Source organism: Lissotriton helveticus, chromosome 1_2 (assembly GCF_964261635.1).
Source record: "Lissotriton helveticus chromosome 1_2, aLisHel1.1, whole genome shotgun sequence".
NCBI classification, from domain to species: domain Eukaryota; kingdom Metazoa; phylum Chordata; class Amphibia; order Caudata; family Salamandridae; genus Lissotriton; species Lissotriton helveticus.
This window is the reverse complement of record NC_136058.1, coordinates 359,853,453-359,871,577: the sequence shown is the minus strand read 5'-3', so window position 1 is coordinate 359,871,577 and position 18,125 is coordinate 359,853,453. Positions and strand designations below refer to the sequence as shown.

At 47.8% G+C, this 18,125-nt stretch overlaps 1 long non-coding RNA gene across 1 annotated transcript in view; it reads left to right on the top strand.

The window, feature by feature from the left end:
• The first annotated feature begins 7,522 nt into the window (after positions 1 to 7,522).
• LOC144807920 (uncharacterized) overlaps positions 7,523 to 18,125 on the top strand; it is a 64,711-nt gene continuing 54,108 nt past the window's right edge. Inside the window, exon 1 of the long non-coding RNA XR_013606523.1 lies at positions 7,523 to 7,712. This is a non-coding gene — a long non-coding RNA (uncharacterized LOC144807920). The remainder of the gene's footprint in view (positions 7,713 to 18,125) is intronic.

Here is an 18,125-nt window from a genome sequence, read left to right as displayed (position 1 = left end):
CAGTAAGTAAGCGGTAAGCGGCGGACCCGCGGAGTCGCAGTAGAGTTGCCAGAGTGCGGGTGCTAAGGCACGGGTGCTGCCAGCAGCGGAGAATCACGGGCCCCGAACTGCACCGCCGGACCGCCAAGAACCCCTAAAATTGCCAAAAAACTGCCGCGAAAACACCCTAGAGACTCTGGTGGACTTTGACGGTGCAAGCTGATGTGGGCTGAACGCGGGTTGAAGGCAGAAGCAGAAGACGGCAGGCGGAAAGTACACCGTGATGGCAGGCTACAGGTGAGCACAGGCAGAAGGTGGCTACAGGTGAGCACAGGCAGAAGGTGGTAGAACAGTGTTGCAGCAGACTGTAACTCCTCTGTTCTTGATTCTCCCTCTGCCCCTCTGCCCCAGCCGCATTGCCTCACTGCCTCCGCTCCCCAGTCATAACTACACCCCCGCTGGACCCCCTGGCTCCTTGAAGTAACCCCACCGTAACGTGCAACAAATACAATTGAAAATCGGCTTAAAAAGCCTGCACAAGCCTGCACAAGAGCGGCCACATTCGGCCGGACTCTTCCTAGACTCGGCCTAGACTCCAGGGGGGTTTCAGGGGTCATAGTGGGCAACTAGAAGCAACTAGATGCCCAGAATACAGTACCACAACCCGGCTGATAGCAGCTGCACAGCTCATGGACTAAGACGCGGGGGGGGAGCGTGCGGGTTGAGACCACTTGAACAACAACCAGTACTGACTCGATCCCAAGCGGATACACTGACACACGATAGAAGGCCTCCATCACCCCTCTTTCCGCCAGTTTCCGCAACAGCAAGGAGGTGAGGACAGGCTGCAAACGACGGACGTGAGCGCGACTGCCGATAGAGGCGGTCGCTAAGTAAGAGCCGGGGGGAAAGACCTGGGCAGACGTGACTAGGTCCACCTCTGCCGGCAGGCTCCCCCGTGTGCTCCGCTCACAGCCTCACTCGCATTCACATCCTACATCCCACCCAGCGACCCACACAGTTTTGATTTGAGCAGTGCTTGAATAAGAGCGGCACCCATTGCTGCCATAGCACTAAACATCAGACGCCGTAATAGAATTAAGGCGGCACCTAAGTAGCAAGTGGCGTAAACCCATTATGCGGACAAGGAACGCCGGTTTGACACAACCCCTCTCTAACTACCGTCCTCACAAAACAGCGAGACGCCAAAAGGCCAAGATGCTATACCCCGTAGACAACATAAGACATGACTCGACTGCACATGACAGGTCTACAGTAGAAAGAGCTAACTCCCCATCAATTACTGGACACATAAGGATAAATGGGGGTACTGGCACCTCAGGAACACCACGATACAACGACGACATGGACAGTAGAATTCGCAACAAAAAAAAACAAACGCAAATGATGATAGCTATATCACTTGCAATAGTAAAAGCGTCAATGGAGACAACGATATTAGGAAATACCTGCAACAACAACCGAACCAAAGTAACCTTCCAGCTCATGGAGAATCAATCCACACATCCCCTGCAGTCTGCAGGCCAGCCATTCACTGTTCTAATGTCAACAAATCTGCAGGCAGTGCTGAAAAGGCCACACCTAATCATAACTCCCCACTAGCAGTCTCTCTCTCGCCAAGCATCCTGATAATTAAAGGCAAGACGAAACAAATTGAAGAATCCCCAAAGGAGCATAACCCAATCGGAGCTAATGATTTAGGAGCTCACACTCTGGCTCTTGAAAGCTCTCCTGACGTACCACCAGAACCACAATTAGACACCGCTGTCCCAGGTGGTAGAGAACTAAATAAACAACTCTATATTAAAACAGAAATCTCTGCCCACTCCAAAACCACTGGGGCATCCCCGGGCTATCCGACAACCCCAACAACCCCGCAGACGCCCACCAACCTGGGGGTAGAAGACGTAGAGGCGAGACCCCAAGGAAATGAATATTCGGTTCCCGGGCTGGAGGAAAGTATAACAACCTCGATTGCAAACTTGCCAGTCTGGGAATCCACTCTGGCCTCACAAAGGATAGAAAACTACCTTGCGGTAATTAACGAGGCCTTGATATCAATGGGAAATGCGGCATTAATGCATCCCGACAAATTAGATATCCAAATAAACATTTTGCAGTCAATAGCAAGCTCTATCTCTGGAGTGGACTTAAAATTGGAACACCTAAACTCCTTAATACCCAGAGCGCAGGCGGACACAGAAATAACGATGAAAACTACGGACTGTGGGTGCTCCCCGATACTGCACTCCCTGGAAAAACTCCCGGAAATAATGAACACCCTATTCATGGATCTTAAGCAAGAAGTGAATAGGACGAAAATATCAAACTCTCAGATCAATTTGCCTCCAAACCAATGCTCAAAGATTACCTGGAACAGTCCAGAGAGATCCAAAGAAACCCCCAGCAATACCAATTATGAAACAAACAGCCAACGGAGCCTCAACCTTCTGAACTCAAACTCACACCCTCAACCTAACCAAACAATTAACACCAGCTCCAGCACTTTGGACGACTTAACACCACCACTTCCAGCCCAACAACCCTTATCAAGGAAAAATAAGAAAAAATTGAAAAAATTCAACAAAGCAAAAAAAGATAAAAGTTATGCAAAAGAGAAAATTGATCACTGGTTCACACCTACAAACAAGGCGCACAAAGCATCGAACATGGAGGAGGAGAAGAGCCGGGGCTTAAGCCCGATAGATCACAATAAAGACATTCAAAAACAAACAAATGAAACATCTACCATAAGAATGGCCAACAGAAGTTTAACAGACGCCCCCAGGGAAAATCTGCCCGAAACTTTAATCGACAGAGCTCCCGTGCCACGTAGCCAACCGAATCAAGCACCGACCATGCTGGCTCAATATGCTGAGGACTATAACAGTCTAAAAACAGACTTGATTGATATAAATGCTGATAAGGGCCGCCTGCTGGAACTAACATCCAAAGCACAAGGGGAACAAACCTCCACCCAAGCAAGAAATAAAGGCGATCGATTTCAGGGGGAACACACGACCGCCTCTGGGCCTACTCAGTATACTCATGCCACAAGAACAAAAGGGACTGACGAGGAAAGGGTCCCAGGGGCTAACTACACTCATAACCCAAGAGAACCCATTGTAGCTTCCACGGCGCCATTAAACACAATTAATCCCCCTCAATCACTAGACTCTGAGTCAGAAAATCAAAAAGTATGGTTATATCCAGAATATAACTCGCAAGGGAGCTGGGACATCCCCAACAGAGGGAACCTCTTGAAGCTCTGCAAAAACATTTCAGGTCTGGAGAGCATAAAATCAACGGACATTGAGAGGGTGACCTTTGTTGGCCCAGGGACTAACGAACAAAATTAAACAACCGAGATAACCTTCGCCAATTCCAACATGGCGAAGGCCCTTAGGGGACACAAAACACAGCTGGACAACAGGGGAATAAAAATCAAAACCCCCCCATCGATGAAATACCCGGAAATCTTGAAAGGAAAAAACAGACAACAGGGAGACGAAGATCCGAAGGAGAGGAAAACCACGCACACCATTCGTTTAACCCCATCCGCCTGTGGATCTATCTTACATGGTTCACTAGGAGGCACACAAGCAACCGAGTTGGTCAGTAATTCAATACAAATTTTTAAACACACAGCAGGTGGTCATCGATCCTGCTCAATATTGGGGCAGGGCCCTAAAGACTGGTCTTGGCTGGCCCAGGCTTTAAACTCCACTTCCTAATATCATCATAGGGCCTCCGTTAAATAACCCGCCGCCCACAAAAATGAACACGCAGGACATTAGTTGGTGCATCGTACCTGCTTCATACATCATCAGCTTCGACCAAGAGCCCAGATACCACACAGCTCCAGCAAATTCCAAAACCTGTCAACTAAACAATCCAACCATCAACATAATGTCCTGGAATGTGAACGGGTTACATAAAGCCCTGCAAAGCTCCGACGCTGTAGCTCTTATGGTTGGAGCAGACATTGTTTGTGTTCAGGAAACATGGGCCATCTCAGCAACACCATTACGTAACTACGCTGAATATTTTAAACCCGCAAAAAAGATTAATATCTTTGGGAGACCATCAGGGGTATTTCAACTTACATTAGACATGCATTACAAGTGAACTTTGAAGTAATACAGCATGATTCAGACATGTTTTTGGCCGGGATCTTGAAAGGCTTAATAACGCCCAAGGGCCAGACTACAATTCTTCTCATAAACATTTATTACAACTACCACGGGTCGAATCCAAACGATAAATTCTCCGACCTGCTACAACAGATCGAAAACCTATTGGTACGTTATGCGGCCATGGATCCAATTATTTTGGGCGACTTTAACCTGCACGACATAGGGCACCCTACCGACGAAAAACACCATAGCGGAAACACAAGAAAACTCAATGCCCTAATGCGAGCCTATAAATTGGGAACAACACACCAAATCTCCATGAAGAACAAACCAACAGTATTGATACCCCCTACCTTTAATAATCAAACAACAATTGACTACATCTTATTAAGCGAATACTTACAAAAGCATATGACACGTTACACCGTCCAACCTCGGACTGACAGCGATCACGCTGCTCTTTTGTTAGAGCTGTCCATGAGCGCAAACTTTAGACAGCCTATTCAACATATAGGATCCTCAAATGGAGATGAACTATATAAACTGCCCAAAAGAATCAAATGGGGACTGCTCCCGACCCATAAGTTTGCCGAATGGAAATCTTCCTGGAAAGGGTGGCAGACTGACCATAAGGACCAGGGAAGAATTGGAGAATGGGGTGTCCTGGCATATGATCTTGCCCAACAGCTCCGAGGGAACACTAATCAAAGAGCACTTGACAACACCGTATACAAACTGGGATTCCATCCTGCAATAAAGGGTTCCAAAAAAGTGCTCAATTCCAAACGCAGGGCCTACAGGGCAACCGGATCGCTAATCGAAAAAAAGGATTTACAGGAGGTGGCCAAGGCTCACAAAAAAATCGTCTGGCAAGTGAAACGTGAAGCAACTGAGCAAAAATGGTTGACGATCTTCAAACTGCTCGCTCCTTGCAAGTCCCAAGAATTTTGGCAACATATAAACAAACTCAGCCATGGGTCTTGCAATAGAGAGAATTCGATTGATGCGAGTACATGGGTAGCCCACGTAAAATCCCTCTACACTAACTACCCAGAAACAAACTCAAGTAAAAAATCCTCTCTTGATGAACTGCTAATTGACGAATTAACTGAATCAACGCCCCTCCTTGCCAATGCCACACCAGCTGGAAATAAGGCTCTGAGAGCAATCTTGAAAAAAATACGCCCCAATGGGGCACCTGGACCAAACGGCTTGCCTGGCTCACTCTTCAGAGAGGACATCGACTTTTGGACCGAGAGCCTGAGCCAGCTGTATGCGGAGTGCAGACTTATGATGGACGTACCGGACTCCTGGAGGGGATCCCTGCTACACCCAATCCACAAAAAAGGGGCATGCACCGATCCTAAGAACTATCGAATGATTGCCCTACTGGATGTGGAAGGTAAAGCATATGCAAGCTCTCTCCTTACAGAACTAACAAACTGGGCAACTAAGCAAAACTTGCTCCCCCTCCACCAAACGGGGTTCCGCCCGGGAGGCTCAACCATAGATAACATCATAGTCCTCTCATATCTCGCTCAACAATCAACGGCCCAGGGTGCCCAGCCTCTTTTTGCCTGTTTTATTGACTACACAGCAGCTTTCGACGGTGTCGACCGGAACATCCTATGGAGCCAACTGGCAGGTTGGAACATCTGCCCGAAACTTCTGCAAGCCATCAGATCCCTGTACACCCAGACGTGGGTAAGAGTCAAACTTTCGAGCCAATCAGCCACGGAAAAAATTGGCACGGATCAAGGCCTAAAGCAGGGGTGTGTCCTTGCCCCGCTCCTTTTTAATTTATATACAGCTGATTTGGGCAAAGCTCTTAAGGGAGCAAATCTGGTGACTCCGAAGATCGGGGAAACCAGACTTCAATTGATGCAGTATGCCGACGATCTGGTCCTATTGGACCATACCAAAGTCGGCCTTCAAAAAGGGCTAACTGCACTAGCAAACTATAACGCCAAAAACAAACTGGTGGAAAACCAATCAAAATCCCAAATACTGATTTTTGGCAGATACCCAAACAAGAAATTAACAAAATGGAGACTGGGATCGCTCACGTTATCTACCACTCAAGCATATAATTACCTTGGAGTATGGCTTAGTGAAACCGGCAGGCCTCACGTTCATCGACTCAAGCTCATGCAGAAAGCGAACATGGTAACCTATGCAATTTGCAAACTAAACGCAACCTTGGAAAGCCCGACCACCACGGCAATCCAACGGGTCTTGAAAGCAAAACTACTACCCTCCGTCAATTACGGTAAACAGGCGTTTCCAGGAAAACTGTGGCAAGACCTCGAAAAGATCAACTGCGCAGCATATAAAAAGCTATTTTGTCTACCAGCATGTACAGGAAATATTCTAATTCGCCTTGAATTTAACCTTACCCGACAATCCCTGGAAGAACTGGCAAGCATGGCAAAATATTTTTATTTACCGACAGCAGCTCCAGAGAATTCGATGAAGCAAGTAATAAATAAAATATTCACAAAATCTGGTAACCCCTGGTCGGACTGCCTGACTCTAGCTAAAGAGCATCTGGAACTAGCAATAGAAAACTGGGATCCCAACATAATAACATACACAAACATAAAAGCAGTTATGAGAAAACAAGTAAGAACTCGCTCACGAAACCTGGATATTGAAGCCTTGACGATCAGAGGCGTCCACGAATCTCAAAGCTCCCCGCATATTTTAAATGGTCTAAAACCACATTTGGTACAGTCGGTGGGCAGGCAAGCCCTTCAAAGGATCCTGGCTGCAAGACTGCAGGCGCTCCCCTTAAAACAGCTATACCCATCTGTCAAAGCTGGACCAGAGATCACGGAATGTCGCCTCTGTCATTACAAGCGGGAATCCTTATCTCAGATTCTATTATGCTGCCCTGTCCTCCTGTCAGCTCGTAGAATCCATCTAAGACCTATCCTCCTCCAAATAGGAGTACGGACGGCAGAAGAGGCTGTTTCCCAATCATACCTGCTGGACACTGTGAAGCATATGGCCAACTTCGCCAAATTCATCTACCATGCGCGAACAGCTTTAATGGCCAAATCAACCAAGCTTGTAACTGACTTTTAATGGGTGGACTCCCCCAAGTAGCACCCGTCACCTTACTACCCTTTTATTTTTTCTTTATTTTTTCTTTCTTTTTTTATTTTCGTCGTTTGCATTGTTTATATATTTTAAATAGGAAATTCCAAGCCTAAGAATATAGAGCTTCAGTTTTTAAATGGAATAGGAAATCGTTCTAAACATGTGTTTCTTTGTACAGATTGCTAAAATTTTAATTAATTAAGCAATAAAGATTACCATAACCATTACGTCACTTTTCTATGGTACAACGTAAAGCAATCTGGTCGTGTCTTTCTCTCCTTTGCAGGAATGCAGTTGCAAAGTGCTGATCCTGCAGCCTTGCAACATCCTCCATAGCAGATGAAGTAGAGGCTGCTGGTACTGCAGCAGTAAGACTTTCAGTGACGGTCAACTAAAGTCAAGAAAAAACATAGGCCTTCCTGAGGTGGACTCACGGTAAACAACATATGCATTGTATGTTGCCGACTGGATTTGGTGGGTAAACCTGTTCTTATAACATATGCAAGTTTTACCGCTCTCATTATATGGTTGAAGTCATTATTATCCAATCTGCCCGTGTACTTGTTATAACTAAGTATGCAGGTGGGATCATGAACTTCAGAAAAGTGATCCCAAACCAATACTAGAAAAGTGCTTTCATCATGGATTGAAGTAAGCATGTACCCATACCGCCTATCGGAGAATTTGAATGCAATCAGTTAATTGGAATGCAACATAAGAGGAGCAGGAGGGGGAAAAAGTTGAGAAGGAGCCTAGTGACTGTTTTTATTCTCTATCTGAAGGAGCCAAATGGTCTGATGATAGAACAAGCACATCGCTAGGGGGGAGCAGCGCAGAATCGAATGGAGAAGACTCCGATGACAAAACCCCTCAAACAGCTGTAAAATCCATACTGAAAGGGATGCAGAACAAGGGCGGTCGTACAAGGGGAAGAAGGGAGCCGTCCCAGGATAACTGTCCTATTACCCCCATGGAAAAATCTAAAGAGGCAATGCTAGTGGAGAGAAGTGTGGAGAAGTGTGGCGCAATGGTTAGAGCAGCAGACCCTGATGCAGAGGTCTGGCCCGGGACAAGAGGTCAATTCCCGCCTCGGCGGGTCTCGGGCTCAATTTCCTTGGACCTGATAATTCTCGCCTCGGTGCCTATTCTAACCATGGGTCCCATCCTGCGATTCTGGGCAATAGCTTGCTTAATCTCCACAACGGCCCCAACGGTGCTGGGATGCCTGGCTTCACCTTGGGGGTGCCCAGGAGTGGGCAATTCGCAGGGAAAAGCCAGGAAGGGTTCCACAGCGGTATGCGTATAGCGCCAAGACACTCATGAGTATAATTGCGCTTTACAAGTACGAATCATTAATTTCATTTCATTTCAAGTGCACCCTCAACACTACATGTAATACATCCGGCCATTCTGGCCTATAGAGAAGAGACTAGGCAGGATAGCCAGAAGACCCAAGCAGGAATGAGGAAAATGCAGGGCGTTGTAAGCAAGCTATCAAAGGCATTTTCAGCGCCTTGAGACCCACCCGGGTGAGTAGCGCGCTTTACAAATGCCATGATTGATTGATTGATTGAGAGTTTCGAATTTGGAGGAGAGGATTGTTGGTACAGAAGCTGATGCGTCTAAGGCCACATCCATGGCAGAGGCACATTCTGTGCAGATCAGGGACACCCAATGGAAACTTGAAGAGTCAGAAAACAAGCAGAGACACAACAATCTTCGTGTATTGGGAGTACAGGAGGGTCTTGAAGGGTCCGACCCCAGACGATATGTAATTGACCTTTTCAAAGGGGCCTTTCCAAAACTGTCAGAATGGAACTGGTCATCTGAAATCCAAAGGGCACACCGCATTCGGCTAAAACCTTGGACATGGGCTAAGGTCGGGGAGTGACCCCGGGCCCTACTCGTCTTTTTTGGCAACTTCCTCTTGCGGCAGGCAATATATGAAAAGGCGAGGCCAGATGCCAAAAGAAAAGTTGGTGGAGTCTCCTTCTTTGTCCGCCCTGACTTTTGCCATGTGACAATGGAGAGAGGTTGGTTGCTGAGACAGCTCATCAAACCATTTCAGGACACAAAACTACAGGTGTTCTTGATCAACCCAGCGCAATTGAAAGTAATAAATAATGTTTCTGTTCTATATTTCGCGTCAGAGATTAAGGCTAAAGAATATCTGGACACATTGGACAATTAGGAGGCGGTCCTGTTGTAGGTCCTGTCAAAAAGTCGAGAGCAAGTTTTAGAAAGTTTGAGAGCTGTCTGTTCTTCGGTACAACGAGTATTGATGGCTCTTTCAGTCTGACAAGCATTAGAGGAGGATGGGGGTAAGAGGGGGCACGCGGGGTGGTGAAATGTGAAAGGAGGTCTATGTCTGTAATGTTTGTATTACGGATAGCTAGTTACGGGGTTGATGGGGGCAGCGAACAGAACTTCCTATTTAGTAGATATCTGAGTAGGGCTTCCCCCCTTTTTTTTTGTTTTTTTTGTTGAGGCAAGGCCTGATAATTTCTTTAATTTATCTATGATAAGTAAGGGTCACGGTAAGGGTTATTTGTGCACAGTGAGTTAGCCACTGCCCACTCTCGCAGTTTACATCATATGCTCAGACACTCGTCTGAGCGTCCCAGTGGGGTGGAAGGGGGTTCTAGGGTTGGGAGGGTGGGTGGGAGGGAGTGTGGGGGTGGGGGTGGGGGGAGGGTTCGAGGTGGGGTGGATGGTTCTATTAAGGGGAGAAAAAAGGTTACCTGGTACGTAGGTCTCGACTTTGTGACCACTATGCTTTTAGTATCAGCACTATACAGTTTTGAAAAAAGGCAGATGTTGAGTATTTTTGTTTTAAGTAGCAATGAGGAAGCTTAAGATATGATCTGCCAATGTGGGTGGACTGAATGATTGGTCCAAGAGGCAAAGACTGCGATATTTAGTGAAATCTAATCAGATAGATCTAATCTGCTTACAAGAAACCCATTTACCATGGGCCAAAAAACATCTATTGTGTATGAAAGGTTTGATCTGCTGGTTTGCTCCTCCCAGACATCTACTATAAGGGGGGTGGCCATAATGGGGAAAAATTGTCTAGGGGGGATTGATCGCTAGCAGATTCTGAGGGTCGCTGGGCAATCGCCAAATTAAAGATTGGGCTCACGCTGTGTGTAATTTATGGATCTAATCAAGAAGACCCGGAATTATTTAATGAGCTGGAAATAGAACTAGCGAATTGGGCCTCTCCTCTCATTTGCTGCAGAGATTTTAATATCTCTGCTGATCTTAGGGGTGGAGACGGGTCTAGAATGTATAAGGGTAGCAAGCCCAGGGTGCATAAAGCTCTGTGCTCCCTGGTTGACTCGCATAGCTTAATAGATGTTTGGGGACACAAAGAGCAACATGACCCAGGGTATACATATTTCTCACACCCGCATAAGAAATATTCTAAGCTAGATCATTTTTTAATTTCATCGCCAGAAATGCTGAGGGTGTGGATTAAAAAGCTTCCGAAACTTTTCTCGGACCATAATCCCCTGGTCTTAATCTACGACTTTGAGAAAACCCTAAAAATGAGATCGAGTTGGACATTCGAGAGAAGACTCTTGGTCAATCCCCAATTTATAGAGCACTTGAAAAAATGGGCTGTAGAGTTCTTTGATGCATACAGGTTTAGTGCCTCACGAAATTGCATTTGGGATGCCTTTAAATCAGGTCTTAGGGGGGAGACACTTAGCTTTTCAGCTAGGCAGAGGAAAGCCGACCGGGAAGAACACGAGGATTTGGTAGGTCAGTTAATAAAGGCAGAGGAACAACATCTTAGCGATAATATATGTGGAAAGGAAATTGTTCAAAGTGTTGATAAAATTGTGACTATTAAGGCCGACCTGAATAAATGGATAGCTCAGAAACATGCAGAGGAATATCAGGTGCATAGGGGAGCAATGTATGAAACAGGGGAGCAGGTTGGGAAGCTTTTGGCTCTGAACATTAAACAGGGAAACAATAGAAATGTTATCTTAAAAATACGGGAAGATGATCGGGAGTTTGTAGAACCAGCTGATATCTGCAGAGTGTTTAAAAACTTTAACCAGCACTTGTATACTGAGGAGGATAGGACTGCACGGAGTGGAGGGGATGGCACGACAGGAGGAGGGGATGATAATTTTGGCCATAAACTAGGAGAACAAGATAAACTAATGCTAGAGTCTGATATGACTATGAGTGAAGTCGATGAAGCTTTGCAAGAATTGGCAGCAGGGAAGGCAACAGGGCCAGATAATATCGCTATCGAGGTATACCAGTGACTTCAGAATGTTTTAATACCATTTATGTTGGATCTCTTCAATGGGGTATTCTGCTCTGGAGTTGTGCCGGGCTCCTGGAGAAGTACAAATAATGTCGCCAGTCTCCTATCACCCAATATCCCTCATAAACGCAGACATTAAAATTTACTCGAAGGTCTTGGCCAAGAGGCTGGGGGGGATCATTGGCGGTCTAGTCTCTCCATGGCAGCATAGGTTTGTACCAGGTCGCGACACTGCTGATCACATCAGGCGGGCGATCGCGTTATTCGACGCCCAGGCTGCCGTGGGGGGTCGGATCGCCATGATCCTCCTCGATGCGGAAAAGGCCTTTGATCGGGTCACGTGGAGCTATCTGTGGGGGATATTGGAGCAGAGGGGCTTTGGACCTAACATCTTGAGAGCTATAAGGGCTATGTATGCCAATCCTGTAGCAAGGGTCCATTTAATGGGAGACAGCTCTGAGGAGATTTTCATATCTCGGGGGACTCGACAGGACTGCCCTTGCTCCCCAATTCTATTTGCCTTATACATAGACCCCCTGGTTAGGAAGATCCTAGGCTGTGTGAATATCAATCCTGTGGTCTGAAACCAAGCTTATGGCGTATGCAGACGACCTGGCAATAACAACGCCAGATCCGGAGCAGGCTATGACTGCTCTCATAGAAATCACCTCGGACTTGGGCCAATATTCAGGATACCATCTTAATGAATCCAAAACCCAGATAATCTGCTCGAACAATATACAAAAGAAGGATGACAGATATATGGATTCAGCAGTCTATCTGGGCATTAGGATCAACGCTAAGGTAGATACAATTGTTAAGGACAACTTCCTACCAGTACTTAAGACCATTACTGCAGAGCTAAAAAGAATTAATTATGTAGATTTATCCCTAATAGGTAGAGTTAATGTCATTAAGACGACCATGTTCCCCAAGCTACTTTATCTATTTCGCACTATCCCCTTGGTGGTTGGTGAGGATGTGCTAAGGCCCTTAGAAGCAGCCTTTACTAATTTCATCGGGCAAAATCAGACGGTCTATGAAATATCTCTCATTACCACTGGATAAGGGGGGCTAGCGGCTCCTAATATAAGATTTTATATGTTGAGCTGTCTCTCCAAATGGCCATCTTATTAGATAGTACCCAAAATACTTCTGACCTTCCATTAGGGGTTAAATACCCGCCCTCCATCTATAAGCTGTTATTGGGCAAGGAGACTACTGGCGTATTCTTATGCAAAACCGATAAGCGATATTATAAAAAAAAGTTTCAAGATATTGGAAAGTGCCTGGCAGGTTTGGAAGATTATTCAGAAACTTCTGGGAATTCCGAAAATTATTTATTATTAGGCACTTTGGAATTCTAGCCTGTTTTCATTTTTAAGTAGCGATAGTCTGTGGGGTTTGTGGGAGGGACTAGGAATCAGAAGAGTTGGAGACTTGTATACTGGAGAGAGAATGCTAACCTTTAATGAAATCCAGGGTAAATACCAAATTCCCCCTGCTCGAGGATTTACATTTTTGCAGTTGCAACAAACACTATCTAGAAGGCGGCCAGATATCTCCCCAGGGGGTAAAAACATTGTGGTGGAATATATTGTAGGTGGGAGGGGGTTTAAATCAATCCTATCTATAAAGCCCTAATCTTAACTCTTCAGAGTGATATCGATAAGATTGAATCAGCTTGGATAGTTAAACTAGGGGATCTGGCGGTTGATTTAGTAAAGGCGCTGGATTTGGCCGGAAAATGGTTCCGTTCTACAAATCTGAGAGCTCAGCATTATAAGACAAATTTCAACTTATATTTTACCCAAGCTAAATTATTTGGGTGGGGTAAGAAGGATGATAGTAAATGTCCTAGACGTACTGACAGGCTGGAAGGATATATAGGCCCCGTTCTTCCAGATGTGGCTTTCTCGCCTTTTAGGGATCCACAATATAGAGTCTGCCCTCTATAGGGGAAGAGGCAGGAAAACTAGAGAAGTGGGCTTAAAACTATAGGTTGCGATAAAAATCTGGAGAGACTCTTGCCTATAGCCCTGTTGCTTTGCTATTCTAGCTGTAAACTGTGAAATGAATTATGATATTAGCCACAGCTGTTACATCTGTAATGTTCCTTCTTTTTTATCGCTTTGATACTTTGATACTTGTATAGTGGTTTTTATGCTTATTGTATACTGTATTTAATGAACTGTACCGGGTAATTAATAAAATCCAATCCTTTTTTTTAAAAAAGGTGAAAAAAAAAAAAAAGAGGAATGCAACATAATGCTCTGGGATTTTTGAGCAAGACCACTGACTCATTGTCAGTGAAATTGCTCTCCCACCCTCGCAGCTCCACCATTAAGTGAGGTGCCCTTGCCCCTGCACTCTTGAGTGTTGGTGATCGAGGCCCTCCTCCACCCGCAGGTTTCCCTGCGCCTCATCCCTGGTGGTCCAGTGGACCTCTGTCTCCTTTCTTTCTTTCTGCTCCTTCACTCGTTTTTCTCCCCTTTCTATCTTTCACCTTTCTGCACCTCTGTTCTTTTGCGCCTTATTTCTGCCCATTTCCCTTTCTCTCCCTCTGCTCCTTCACTCGTTTTCACTCGTTTTTTCCCCTTTCTATCTTTCACCTTTCTGCACCTCTGCTCTTTTGTGCCTTATTTTTGCCCATTTTCCCTTTCTCTCCCTCTGCTCCTTCTCTCGTTTTCACTCGTTTTTTTTTTACCCTTTCTATCTTTCACCTTTCTGCTCTTTTCTGCATCTCTGCTCTTTTGTGCCTTATTTCTGCCTATTCTCCCTTTTTTCTTTATCCCTTCTTTCCTCCCTTTACCTTTCCCCGCCGCTGCTGCCCCCGCGGCCCCTCCCCCCCCCCAGCACGACCGGCCCAATCGAGCTCCCCTCCCCACTCCCGCCTCCCAGCTGTCCAGCCCTCCCCGACCCCTACTTAATGGCGGCCACCGAAGGCGCATCAAAGGCAAGCACGTCTGCGCCCGTCTGCGCCCCGTCCGCGACCAGCACCAGGAACCCTGGACCTCCGCCCCGCCAACGCTACGACCCAGCAGCACTCCACGGACTCAACCCAGGCTGCAACAACAACTGCAAGCTAGCATCACCAGCCGACACCCATGGACCCTTCAGCTGTCACCGCTGCCGGCACACCTGCAGCACCGCCAAGAACACGGATCCAGCACAACCCGCCCACAAGAACACAACCGAACTAAAGACCCTGCAATGCATCCTCCTCAACGTCCGATCCCTCCACAAACACGCCACAGAAATCTGGGACCTCCTCGACAGCACAACCCCAGACGTAGCATTCTTCACCGAAACCTGGACCAACACCACCTCGGGACCGGACATCGCCATCGCCATCCCCCAAGGATACAAGATCTCCAGGAAGGACCGCCCCATCCACCCAGGAGGAGGAATCGCCATCGTCCACAAATCCAGCCTCCGCCTGAGCACACTCCCTGACGAGTCCACAGAACTGATGGAACACCTTCACTTCAAGATACTGGCCAGCCCCACCGCCACCCTCCGAGGAACCCTCATCTACCGACCCCCTGGACCCCGCGGACCCTTCGCCAACTCCATCACGGACATTATCTCGCCTCAGGCCATCGCATCCACCAACTACACCCTGCTGGGAGACCTCAACTTCCACCTCGACAATCAACTGGACCCCAACACCACATCCCTCCTGGACAACCTCCACAACATTGGACTCCGCCAGATCGTAACCGAGCCCACGCACTCAGCAGGACACACCCTCGACCCCCTCTTCACTACAGGAAACTCCATCACCTTCAGCCACACCACCGAACTCCCATGGACCGACCATCGTTGCGTCCACTTCACCTTCAGAACACCCACCATCCACAGACACCAGCACCTGCTTCCACAAAGAAACTGGACCAAAATCACCGATGACCAGCTCACCTCCTCACTCAACAACTCCACCCCAACCATCGCGGAAAACGACGACCCCAACACCGCAGCCCGAACCCTGCATAGATGGATCTCGGACAGCACCAACACCATAGCCCCCCTCAAGAAAAACAACAATACCCGTGCCAAGAAAGCCAGATGGTTTACCACCGAACTTCGAGAGTCCAGGCGCACATGCCGCCGCCTCAAAAAGGCCTGGAGAAACACCAAATCCACAGAAGCCCACAACAACTTCAGAGCCGCCACCAACGCCCACCATCAACTCATCAGAGAAACAAGAAAAAAAGCAATTGAAGACAGAATCTCCACCCACGCACACAACAGCAAGGAACTCTTCAGCATCATCAAGGAGTTCGCCCAACCCACCAGCGAGTCTACCGACATCCCTCCCTCACAAGACCTCTGCGACAAACTCAGCATCTTTTTCCACCACAAAATCAAGAGCATCTACGACAACTTCGACGAAGACAACCAACACACTGAACCCTCACCAACCACCCCCGACACCCGGAAACCAGCGATTGATGACTGGACAGCCCTCACCACCGAAGACACACTGAAGATAATGAAGTCAATCCACTCAGGGGCCCCCACGGACCCCTGCCCCCACCACATCTTCAACAGAGCCGCCAACACCATCGCACCCATCCTCCGCCAAACCATCAACCACTCCCTGGCGACCACCTCATTCCCCGACGACTGGAAACACGCCGAGGTCAACCCCCTCCTAAAGAAACCCTCAGCGGACCCCACCGACCTCAAAAACTACAGACCCATCTCCCTGCTCCCGTTCCCAGCGAAAGTCATCGAGAAAGCCATCAACAGCCAACTCGCCACATTCATTGAAGAACACAACATCCTCGACTTCTCCCAATCCGGCTTCAGAAAAAACCACAGTACGGAAACCGCCCTCCTCGCCGCAACAGACGACATCCGCACCTTACTGGACAAAGAAGAAACAGTAGCCCTCATCCTCCTCGACCTATCAGCGGCGTTCGACACAGTCTCCCACCGCACCCTAATAAGCAGACTCTACGATGCAGGAATCCAGGACAAGGCCCTCGACTGGATCTGCTCCTTCCTCTCCAGCAGGACGCAGCGGGTCAGACTCCCCCCTTTCCTCTCGGACCCCACACCTATCACCTGCGGAGTCCCCCAGGGCTCCTCCCTCAGCCCGACGCTCTTCAACGTCTACATGGCTCCACTTGCCCCCATCGTCAGAACCTACGGACTCAACATCGTGTCATATGCAGACGACACCCAGCTCATCCTCTCCCTATCCAACGAGCCCAACACCACCAGACGCAACTTTCGAGAAGGCATGGAAGCCGTCGCCAAATGGATGAAAAACAGCTGCCTACAACTAAACACCAACAAAACAGAAGTACTCATCATGGGCCCAAACCCCGACGCCTGGAGTGACACCTGGTGGCCCACCGCCCTCGGAAACCCGCCAACCCCCACAGACCACGCACGCAACCTGGGAATCATCCTGGACTCCGAGCTCAAAATGGACCGCCAGATCAACTCTGTCTCATCTTCCTGCTTCCACACCCTCCGCCTCCTTCGTAAGACCTTCAAATGGATCCCCCTCGAACACCTAAAGACAGTCACTCACGCCCTGGTCACCAGCAGACTCAACTACGGCAACGCACTCTATGCCAGAATAAACAAAAACCTCATCTGCAAGCTACAGAACATCCAGAACGCCGCCGCAAGACTGGTCCTCAATCTGCCAAAACACTGCCACATCTCCCAGCACTTGCGCACACTCCACTGGCTCCCCGTCGAGGCGAGAATCACCTTTAAGATGCTCACCCACGCACACAAGGCCCTCCACGGCACCGGACCAGCATACCTGAACAGCCGACTCAAATTCCACGCACCCCAAAGGACCCTACGATCAGCCCAGCTTTCCTACGCTGTGGTCCCCCGCACCAGAAAGACCAGATCGGGAGGCCGCTCCTTCTCCTTCCTCGCGGCCAAAGCATGGAACGCCCTTCCGCTCCACCTCAGACAGACAACATCGCTCCCCATCTTCACAAGAAACCTCAAAACCTGGCTCTTCGACAGACCCCCTCCTTGATGGAATGGAACCTGCACCCCCCCAACCCCCCCCACCCCTAGCGCCTTGAGACCCTTACGGGTGAGTAGTCGCGCATTAACAAACTCCTGATTGATTGATTGAAGCTTCTTACAAACAAGCTCCTGCAGGAATCCTTTGCAGCGACATCAAACTGTACCACATGCCACCGTGCCAGCCTTTTACAGCTCATTGAACAACTTTACTCTGGTAAAGAAGTTATCCAAATAAAGGTTATAATCTTTATGAAGGATTGATTGGACAAGCTCCAATACAATCTTTGCTGTGATTAATAAAGTAGAAGGCAACCTGCAGGTTTAGGGTGGAATCCTTCCCTTCTTACAGTAACAGGCTGCACACCTAACCAGTACAGCTGTCACACAGAGTGTACATTTTGATGCCATAAGAGGTTCTGTTGCTCGGTAGGCACTGCCTGAACAGCAGTCACCTTTTGTACAGGATCAAGGATTCATCAATGGCTATGTTCTTTCTAGGAGTATTAATCTCCAAAAGCCTGCCAGACAAGTGTTCCATGAAAGGCTGAATTTTGAACAACCTATCATAGTCTGGATGGTCCCGGAGCAAT